Below are 12,337 nucleotides of genomic sequence, written 5' to 3'. Positions count from 1 at the left end.
AATCGATATTAACAAAATGCATCTAGAATATCCCCCGCATACAGGCATTTCGCAAACTGCATGCAAACATCATACAAACAGGCCACTCTTTTAAAAATGACGGTTGTGTACACCTCACAAATAGGTCTTTCCTTTTAAAGCTGGCGGTTGTATACTAAAATTGAAGTACTAAAGCAGTTCAAATTCTCTGACTGGGGATTATCAAGGCCCATAGATCTATCTTTAGGATTCGCGTCAATTTGGGGGCCTGTTCCCAAATTCTTAGATTACCAGACTATAGAGGGGTGATATCCGGTGTATTCGTAACTCAATCATAGAATGTTTTTAAGTACTTGTGTCTATTTCGTCAAACATTTATAAAAGTAGTGCATGTATTCTCAGTCCCAAAAATATATATTGCAAAAGCATTTAAAAAGGGAGTAATGAAACTCACTATACTGTATTTTGTAGTAAAAATATATATGACAGCATTGAACAAGTGTAGGGTTGGTCTCGGATTCACGAACCTATATTAAGTATATATATTTATATGTTGATCAAAATCTGTCTAACAATTTAAGTCAAGTCGTAGTGTATCACAATCCTAATGCTCGAGACTGACATGCAAAGGTTAACAAAAGTCCAACTTGTCTCAAAATGATTTCCAAAATTTATACATACATATAATGTAACTCAAATATAGTCATTTTATATATTTAAATATATTTATCAAATTTTATTAGAGTAAATAATACAAATCATTTATTTATAAATAAATTTTATATTAAAATTTATATATGATAAAAATATACTTTTATATATCTCAAGTAATAAAATTTATACAGTTCATTCAAAATCATAAGAATATAGTGTTATGTATTATTAATGTAATTATATTACGTGTGGTAAATATATATCTGTATTACATATTTATTTGATAAAATAATATTGATAATAATAATAGTGAGTAAAAGTTGTATTATTTTGTAATAATAATAATAATTATTATTATCCTACTAATAATAATAATAATAATACTTATTTACTAATGATGATATTAAGTATAATAAAATGATAATTCTAATCATGATAATTTTAATAATAACGATACTTTTTATTTTTAACTTAATAATAAAAATATTTTATAAAAATAATAATTTTATTCAAAATAATAATTTTTAATAATAATAATACTAAAATGATAATAATAATTATATTTTAATATAATAATGATAATTTTAATATAAATAATAATTTTAATATAATTGATACTTCTAATAATAATAATAATAAAAATCATATTTTTATCAAAATAAATATCTTACAACATTTTAATTTCATCATGATACTTATACTCATTATTTCCTAATCAACTTGTTTAATAGCTTTTAGTTCTCTTTTATATCGCATTCATAATAATGATAATAATATTAATCATAATAATTAGATTATACTAATATTAGTTTTAATGATAATGATACTAATAATAATAAATATAATAACAATATTAATGATAATACAAATAATAATATTAATGATAATGATAATATTAATAATAACATTAATGATAATAACAATTTTTAAAGATATTACATATATTAATAATGATAATGATAATAATAATAATAATAATAATAATAATAATAATAATAATAATAATAATAATAATAATAATAATAATAATAATAATAATAATAATAATAATAATAATAATAATAATAATAATAATAATAATAACGACGATAGTGATAATAATAATCATTTTAATAATAGTACAAAAATTAATGATAATTCAGTTGACTATATCTCTTATTCCGTTCATCGAAACCATACGCTTTCTAAATGAAAAGTTATCAATTTTTCGTCAGCTTTCCAATGACATGCATATCATATACCTTATCTTAATAGCATAGGTAACAAATTCGTAATTTATCATAAACTATTTAACGACAAAATTAAGCATACAAGCATGCATAATCATATATACTCGAGCACTAGTCAGGGATACACTCTTAATATATAAAAGATAAGGTATGAATTCTCACGTATCAATATTGAGATTCAATATTGCAGGAAAGTACGTAGATGCAACGGAAATGATAAACACTAGATTGACCTCACGAGCATACCCCCGAACATTATCCATAACCTCCATAGCTATAACCCATAACTTCCTTAGCTCTAACCCACTCGAAAACTAGTTTTGAAAACCCATTTTAGATTACTCGAGCAGCACTCCGTCATAGTATTTTATGTATAATACTAATACAAATACTAATACTACTAATAATAACATTAAGATTAATAACAATAATATTAATATTAATAATAATAATAATAATAATAATAATAATAATAATAATAATAATAATAATAATAATAATAATAATAATAATAATTTATATGTATAGAGAGAGATGCGAGAGATATATGATGAAAACTGGAACCAGACTTCGTGCATTTTATAGAACATTTCACCCAAATACACCCCATGCGATCGCATGGGGTTTGTATGTCTAAGCCATGCGATCGCATGGCATCTCTTGCCAGCTCACATTCGAGCAATCAAAGCTGTCGACACTCATTTTTATTATTTATTTATTTATATTTTTAATTTATATAATTATCTATATATTATATTATATTTACGTGTCTAGTTAATTTGTAATTTTAGTTCCGATGACTCGTACATTGTCGCTCAACCAATGTCCCGTTTCCAGTTTCTCGAACTCATTTTCGTACGCTTAAAAAATTAGTACTTTACGTTTCGTGACTCGTACCTTTATAAATAATTAAGCTTACAACATCGATAAACTATATCACTCAAAATATAACTTGTACGTTTGAGTGTTATGGTCATTTGCTTCATTAAATCATCATCTCATTATTTACCAATATATATATATATAAGTGTTATTTTAAATAGACACGTCTTATAATTAAATTAATATTATATTTTAGCACATTGTAAAATATATATATATTTTCATTTATAAATTCGTACTTATAATATGTAATTGAAATATTTAATTAATAATATAATATTTAGTTTTTCAAAGACTAATTATATTTCGAAGTCTAATATCTATAATTTAAAATCATTTAAATAATAGAAAAAAATATTATATCACGTAACGTTTACGTTCTAGAACTCAATTTGATATAATTCATTTATACGCCATTGTAATTTTAATTTCTCAAACGTTCTAGTTAATATATCTAATCATTAATCAAATCAACAAACAAGTGTTACTATCGTTTTCCTAACTAATTTGAAATCATATATATATATATATATATATATATATATATATATATATATATATATATATATATATATATATATATATATATATATATATATATATATATATATATATATATATATATATATATATATATATACTAGTTATATATATATTCAATATACATAAATACATTTTAAATACACGTTGCAAGTTATTTATATAACTAACAATCAATATTCCAACTCACGTTATTTAAACAAAGACATTTTAAATAGTCAAGTTCTATCGAAAAATGTTTTCGTACATTAAATCAATTGATTATTATGAAGTTTAGTCTTCCACTAACTTTTGTCTAATTCTCATTATTTGACACTTTGTTCTCACATGTAGATCACTTTACCAATTATTCCGAATTCCGTTAAAAAGAATAGATTTCTTAATTCTCATTGGACCTCACAACAGAGACCCGTAATCATATCACAATGTATCTGATAATTCAATCATTTGATATTATCTTTTAATCTCGTCGATGATTATAATAAACTTATATTGAAACAAATACGTTCATGTAAAGTATTATACATATAATACTTTGTTAACGTTTTCAATTAATATAACCATATATTATATATACATATCTATACACACATAAATGTTCGTGAATCATTGAGCACGGTCGAAGGGTAATTGATTACATGAATGTAGTTACAAAATTTTTGAGATTCAACTTTACAAACTTTGCTTATCGTGTCGGAAATATATAAAGATTAAGTTTAAATTTGGTCGGAAATTTCCAGGTTGTCACAGTACCTACCCGTTAAAGAAATTTCGTCCGAAATTTGAATGGGATGGTCATGGCTAACAATACATATGTTTTCATGACGCATACGAGTTGGAAATTAGAGTTTTATCATCATCAAATAATATAGATAAAATAATTTGATTTTTGTGAAAAGTACGAGTGAAGCTATCACAAAAGAGTGAAATGAGTAAATGCATGTTCATTTTAACCGGTGACGTAGTCACGGTTGATTTTTGGAATTCAAGGGATTTTAGAGGAAATCTTCGTAATAAGATTTGGTTCTTCGGTAATTAAGGAAATTAGAATCCTCTTTGGTTAAACGCGATGATCTGTCTTGATTGCTCTGTATGATATTTCACTATAAATCCACCCTCTTCGTTTCCTTATTTTCACAGCTCATACTTTCTATTCTTTATCCCTTAATTCATACTTTAAAGTATTCATCAATATGCTCCATCCAGTTCTGATCCTTGATCTTATTCTGACTATCACAACAATCATCCTTCTATTCCAACTCCCACGAGAGGAGTATGTTTACTTCTACTTCACTCTTGGGGTAGTGGTTTTCATAATCCTTCCTTGTATTTGTCTTTCCATAATTATTGACATCTATAGTTAATGATCTTTTCTGTTTGCTGCGATTTATACTCCCCTTTCTATTTCGGAGCTTCATGCTTTTGTTTTATTTTCATAAGTAACGGTCCAGAATTCGTAGGTATGGAGTTTCGAATTATCATAATATACAAGGTAGAAAGGAAAGATAGTAGCACGAATTTGTAAAATTACCAGAATATCCGAAAAAGACCGAATCATCAAGAAAATATTTTCTTGATATTTTAGAGGTTAAATAGAATGAAAAAGTTATGTAACATGGCACATGATGACGTTATGGTTTGTGAATCATCATGTTCTATTTAGAAACTCAGCATGACTTACTGTAATATAATCACGTTGATCAAGTGTCATTATATTATACTAACTCATGCTTCAGTTTCCATCACTACTTCAAAATCATTCATATTTTAAACTCGAAGGGTTCAGAATTTAGAAACTAAAATAGTTTCTTTTACGATGTAACACAGATAGCGCAAAGAGGTAAATGATTTCGAATAACAATAGTTATGAAGATATCTTCAGAAATATCAAAGATATTTATAATAAAAGATACGATGATATCTTAGAATATCTAAGGTCAGAGGATGATGAAGAATATTGTTTGCAAGGGTTTTAGAGTAATGAGCAAGGTATTCGTTAAAGACTTCAGCAGATACTGGATCATTTGGATTCTTTGAAGGCAGATTTATTCATTGTGATTTGTCCACAGTCTCCTTCATGGTTTGCTCAATCCGTTTTCTAGTTCCAAACCTTCTCTTTTTTTGGGCTTTTCCAACACACTATTCTTTATCATCAAACTTTTGACTGTTACAGTTGTCTATAGTTTCTGCTGCTTCATCAGTATTTTTCCAAAATTTGAAGAACTAGATCGCAGTTTAGGGTGTTTTTTGGAAACTTGACATTCGAAGTATATAAATCTAGGAGATAAACATTATATGTATATATATATAACTATTGGCGTAGAATTACTGCGAAATTCGAGAATAATGATTCAAGCTTTTTGGTATGGCAACTACCGTTACAAGATGCAGATGAGTACATGATTGGGTTTCAATGAATAAGTATAATGATTTTTCGGAGAGGCTTAAGTCAAAAGGTAATGAAGTTGTTGATACGTTTTCTGTTAATATGGTGAAGTGTAAAAGGTTCCCCGGTACGATGACGAAAGGGAAACATATATATCGAGGTTATATTAAGACTGTTTCAACTGAAAAGTCAAAGTTGACTTGCTGGAGCTGTGACAAAACTGGCTACTTTAGAAAGGGATTGCAAAGTTATTTTTAGTAATAAATGCCAAAGGATCTGACACAGATACGTGTTAATCTATGACTTTGGTTTCGAGAGTTTTCTAGGTGTATCGCTATAGCGTAAATCCTTCTTTCTATAGATAACGTGAGGTTGGTTCATCCCCTCGATTGTTCATTGATTGATATGTCTTCAAGAATTTTGAAGGGTTTAAATGCAGATTGTCTTCGTTAATATATGTATGATGAAATCATCGAGAATCTTGAATGATACAAATATCTATCTGGGTTTTATGAATAAAAGTGATGTTCTAGCACAGTTTTGAATTCAAAGTATGTCTTTGAAAGATGTAGAAATCTAAGAGTGATGTCTTCTGTTAAATCTTGACTTGGATTTTGATTTGTCAAAATCAGAATATGTAATCAAATTTGGATGAGAATGGTTGTTTTGATTTCTATGAAAGAATGTATATTGTTGTAAAAATAGTGAGTATAGTTGATGATTGCTGAATCAGAATCGAAGAATGTAATATATTAATTGTGAATTTATATATCTCTCGAGTATTACCTACCTGTTAAAAGTTTCACAAATAATATTTTGTACAAGAGAATTTTTATTACAGTCTTTATGAAAATATATGTATATTTTCTTCGGATATAATACAGATTTAATGAGTTAATATTAAATTAAACTCACTTGATTTTCGGCTGGAACTAGAAATGAATAATCTCTAACATTAGAGATTATATAATCTTCACAAAGTATTTCACTACTGTGATTAATACTTTACTATTTATTCTTATTGATATTTCCTCGGTGAATCATGTTGATGCTCATAGAACTCTTGCTATCTTCGAATAATGTTTTCTAGAAAGTTTCGAGTACATCGAAGAGGAAAGTGTAACATCAAACATGTATTTGAATAATACACTTGGTTTATTATGAAATTGAATTGAAGTAGAGATTATAGTTAACGATTGTTATGTCATTAATGAAGGTTGTACATTATAGCATATCAGTAATATGAATTAATCGAGTAGTATCTACCCTTTAAAATTCACACGTAATAGCTTAGTAAAAAGATGTATTATGGTTTCAAAATTTATATATATAGGATATACATATAAATCCTTTAGAGAGAATGAGTTAATATTTCATAACTCGTTGATACAATATGTCCGTTGATGATTGTGGTGTCGATATCGTTGATGGTTTTAGAGCTGGTATAGCTTATGGTGCTACAGGTGTTGCTGGTGATACTGATGGTGCTGCTGGTGGTACTACCGGTGGTGCTTGTATAACAAGTCTAACTTGTAAATCACACACTATTCTTGTCAGGGTTTCTACTCTTCTTCTATTATTTCGGTCCATTCATCAGATTTATGGTTAAGGCTAGTATAGATGATCTCTAAGACTTTAGAGATTACATAATCGCCGCAGAATGTTTCTTCAATGAAGTTATGAATCAATACTTCATCAGTTATTTTTGTTGGTACTCCTTGGTATCAATGGTGCGTATGACGTTGTTGTTTGCGGGGCAGTTTGTAATGTTGAAGCATGGGATGTGGATGTTGTTGTTGGTGGTGGTAATTGTACTGTTGGTGTTGATGATGGTGGTACTGTTGATTCCGGTGATGCTACTGGTGCTTGTAACCTCTGCACCATATTCTCCAAAGCTACTACCCGAGCGCGAAGCTTGTTGACTTCTTCTATTATGTAGTGACCCGAACTTTTCCATGATTATATATTATATGAGATTAATATTTACATGAATAAATGTTTCCAACATGTTAAGCAATCAAACTTGTTAAGACTTGATTAATTGAAACGAATTTTGTGTTAACGTTTGACCTCCCAGTTTGTCCGATGATGATTCACGAACGTTATAACTTGTATATGACATGATACTATATATGAACATATATATATATATATATATATATATATATATATATATATATATATATATATATATATATATATATATATATATATATATATATATATATATATATATATATATATATATATATGTTTAACATGATGAAATAATAATTAAGTATCTCATTATGTATTTTAACAATGAACTTTATACATAAAACAAGACTACGATATCTATACGTAACGATTATCGTTGTAATAACTTCTTAATATTTATATATCATATTAAGACATATTAGTACATTATGTTATCATGATAATGTCACAATATAACATCTCATTAAGTATAATAACAATGGGATTAATTACATTTAACGAGATCGTTAACTTAAAGGTTTCGAAACAACACTTACGTGTAACGATTAACGATGACTTAACGACTCAGTTGAAATGTATATACATGTAATGTATTAAGATGTATTGATACACTTTTGAAATACTTCATGACACATATCAAAGTACTTCTATTTAACAAAAATGCTTACAATTGCATTCTCATTCATTTTCATCAACAATTCTACTCGTATGCACCCGTATTTGTACTCGTACAATACACAGCACCTAGATGTATATACTATTAGTATATACACTTCAATGATCAGCTCTTAGCAGCCCTCATTTAGTCAATAAACATGTGGAACCATCATTTGGCAACTATCATGAATTATTACACTAAAATCAAACTACAACTTGCTTAAAAGGACACCATGGTTCACGAAATTGAGCACACACACACACATACACTTTCATTTTTCAATTTTCTTTCATCCATTTGATATCTCTCTAGTTCTATGATGATGTTCTAAGTGTTCTTCATCATATTCATCAAAATCTACATCAATCTAGCTCATAAATCCAACCTTTGATCAACCTACAAAACAACTACTCGAGAACACTTCAAGAACACTTTCAAGTTTACTAGTTTACTTCCAAGCTTTCTAATCCATTCCAAGTAATCATCCAAGATCAAGAAACCTTTGTTATTTACAGTAGGTTATCTTTCTAATTCAAGGTAATATACATATTCAAACATTGATTCGATTTCTATAACTATAACTATCTTAATTCAAGTAGATATCTTACTTGAACTTATTTTTGTGTCATGATTCTACTTCAAGAACTTTCAAGCCATCCAAGATCCGTTGAAGCTCTAGATCATTTCTTGTCATTTCCAGTAGGTTTACCTACTATACTTGAGGTAGTGATGATGTTCATAACATCATTCGATTCATATTTATAAAACTATCTTATTCGAAGAATATAACTCGTAATCACTAGAACATAGTTTAGTGAATTCTAAACTTGTTCGCAAACAAAGTTAATTCTTCTAACTTAACTTTTAAAATCAATTAAACACATGTTTTATATCAATATATAATAAGCTAACTTAATGATATAAAACTTGGAAACGCGAAAAACACCGTAAAACCGGACATACGCCGTCGTAGTAAAATCGGGGGCTGTTTTGGGTTGGAAAAATAAAAACTATCTTAATCTTTTAATTTGAAGTTTGTTTTTTGGAAAAATGATATTTCATATGAACATGTTACTATATCCAAAAATCATGGTTAAACACAAAGTTGAAGTATGTTTTCCAAAATGGTCATCAAGATGTCGTTCTTTCGACGGAAATGACTACCTCTTTCAAAAATGACTTGTAACCTGTATTTCTGACTATAAACTTATATTTTTTCTGTTTAGTTTCATAAATTTCATCTCATTATGAAACCATAGCAACTTGATTCACTCAAAACGGATTTATAACGAAGAAATTATGGGTAAAACAAAATTGGTTAGATTTACTAGTTTTAGCTACGAAAATTTTATAATAAATATATACTAACCATAACTTAACTAACTTATATTGTATTATACATGTAATCTAACATGTATTATGTAATCTTGATAGACCATAGACACGTATACAATGTTTTGACATATCATATCTACGTCATCTATATATATTATTTGGAATAACCGTAAGTCACTCTATATGCGGTAATGTTTGAGTTAGCATATAAAGGGTGAGGTTGATTCAAAAATAATATATATACCTTGAGTTGTGATCGAGTCTGAGACATGTATACAATGGGTCATGGATTGATTCGAGATAATATATTTATTTATGTACTACTAACTGTGGACTACTAATTGTGGACTACTAACGTTGGACTGCTAACTTAACAACTTAAAACGTCAACACTTAATAAAAATGTTATGAATATATTTCGATCATATTTTGATATATATGTATATATTTATTATAGGTTCGTGAATCGACCCGTGGCCAAGTCTAATTCTCGACGAATTGATAATCTGTGAAAGTGAGTTATAGTCCCACTTTTAAAATCTAATATTTTTGGGATGAGAATACATGTAGTTTTAAAAATGTTTTACAAAATAGACACAAGTATGCGAAACTTCATTCTATGGTTGAATTATTATTATCGAATATCACCCTTTTTAGTCTGGTAATCTAAGAATTAGGGAACAGACACCCTAATTGACGCGAATCCGAAAGATAGATCATATCTATTGGGCCTAACAAACCCCATCCGGGTTACGGATGCTTTAGTACTTCGATTTTATCATGTCCGATGAGAGTCCCAAAATGATGGGGATATTCTAGATGCATTTTGTTAATGTCGGCTACCAGGTGTTCACCATATGAATGATTTTTATCTCTATGCAGTTTTTGAGAAATGCCTGATATGAGATGGATGTTTATGAAAAATGAAATCTTGTGGTCTATTATTACGATTTGATAAATGTATAGGTTAAACCTATAACTCACCAACATTTTTTTGTTGACGTTTTAAGCATGTTTATTCTCAGGTGATTATTAAGAGCTTCCGCTGTTGCATGCTAATTAAGGAAAAGATTTGAAGTTAGCATGCTTGTATTATATTGTTTAAAAACTGCATTGGAAATTACCTTTTGTTGTAACATATTAATGTAAACCATAATGTAATGGTCGTGTGTAAACGCTATATTTTAGATTATCATTATTTGATAATCTACGCTATATCCTTTAAACTTTTGTCGAGAAAATAAAGGTTATGGTTTATTTAAAAAACGAACGCAGTCTTTGAAAAACGTCTCATATAGAGGTCAAAACCTCGCAATGAAACCAATTAATATGAAACGTATATAATCATTATGAACGGGACATTTCAGTTTGTATCTGAGCATTCGTCTTAGAGAACCAAAAATTTGCATTAGTGTGTCTTATCGAGTTGTTAGGATGCATTAGTGAGTCTGAACTTCGACCGTGTTTACTTTAAAAACGATTGCTTAACACTTTTTGTTGAAAACTATATATTGTTAACATGTAAATAATATGTGACATATGAATCTCTTAACGTGCTTGCTATTGTGTGATAGATGTCTACCTCTAGTACAAATTCCATCGACTCACCCAATATTTTGGGAAGATTCACAAATACCGGAAGAAGAGGAACCGGAAGAAGGGGAACCGGAAGATGGGGAACCGGAAGAAGAAGAGGATCCGGAGGAGGAAATATTAGGAACTACAGAAAAACAATTAAATAAAATAAAATCCTCAACCAATGGACCAAAGTTAAAAATGGTCAATGGTGTTTCTGCCGAGGAAGAAAAATATTGGGAAGATTACAAATTTTCCGATGAATCGGATCCAGACGAGGATTCTAATGATGTTATAGAAATTACCCCGACCCAAATTAAAATAGCAAAAGAAAACAATAAGGGAAAAGCTATCAAAATAGAGAAACCCGAGTCCAAAACCGATGAACTCTATGTTAACATGAAATATCCCGATGGGATATATCGTAAACATCCGTATTTCTTAAACTTTAAATATAACCCGGGAACATCTAAGCCACCAGAATTTTCTAGACCATTTGTGAAAAGGACAGCTCGTATTAGAGGAGCATCATGTATCCCTAGAAAATTAGCAAAATGAACTGAGTCCGAGAAATAAGAAACGAGTGAGTCGGAATAAAGAGTTGAAGTCATTTACTCTTATCATGCCGTGTAATATATATACTGTAGCGTGCTTGTACTTTTATGCTGTATGTAAAAATTGCTTGTAATGTTTGTATTCTATCATCCTTTACAAGATATAATTTTTCATCTCTTTTACAGTATAAAAATACAAAATGGACGTTAAGGATAGACAACCGAATATTTTAGAAGACCTACCACGGGACATGATTGATGAAATCTTGTTAAGAGTTGGTCAGGATTCCTCGACTCAATTGTTTATGGAAAAATTAGTTTGTAAGACGTTTGAAAGACGTTCCAGGCATGTCTTGGTTTATATAAGGCTTTCCTTCGATAGGTGGTGTATATCGCATTGGGAAAACCTTAAGTTACGACATATTTTTTATAAGGCTATGTGTGCGGGAAACCCTAATGCAATTTTCCGCCACGGGTTGAGGGCCTATTTTGACTCCGAATATCCCAATATAGGATTTCATTCATTAAAAAGGGCTTCAAACATGCAACTTAAGGAAGCATGTTACTT

Source organism: Rutidosis leptorrhynchoides, chromosome 1 (genome assembly GCF_046630445.1).
Source record: "Rutidosis leptorrhynchoides isolate AG116_Rl617_1_P2 chromosome 1, CSIRO_AGI_Rlap_v1, whole genome shotgun sequence".
NCBI classification, from domain to species: Eukaryota; Viridiplantae; Streptophyta; class Magnoliopsida; order Asterales; family Asteraceae; genus Rutidosis; species Rutidosis leptorrhynchoides.
Note: the sequence above shows the minus strand (reverse complement) of the source record.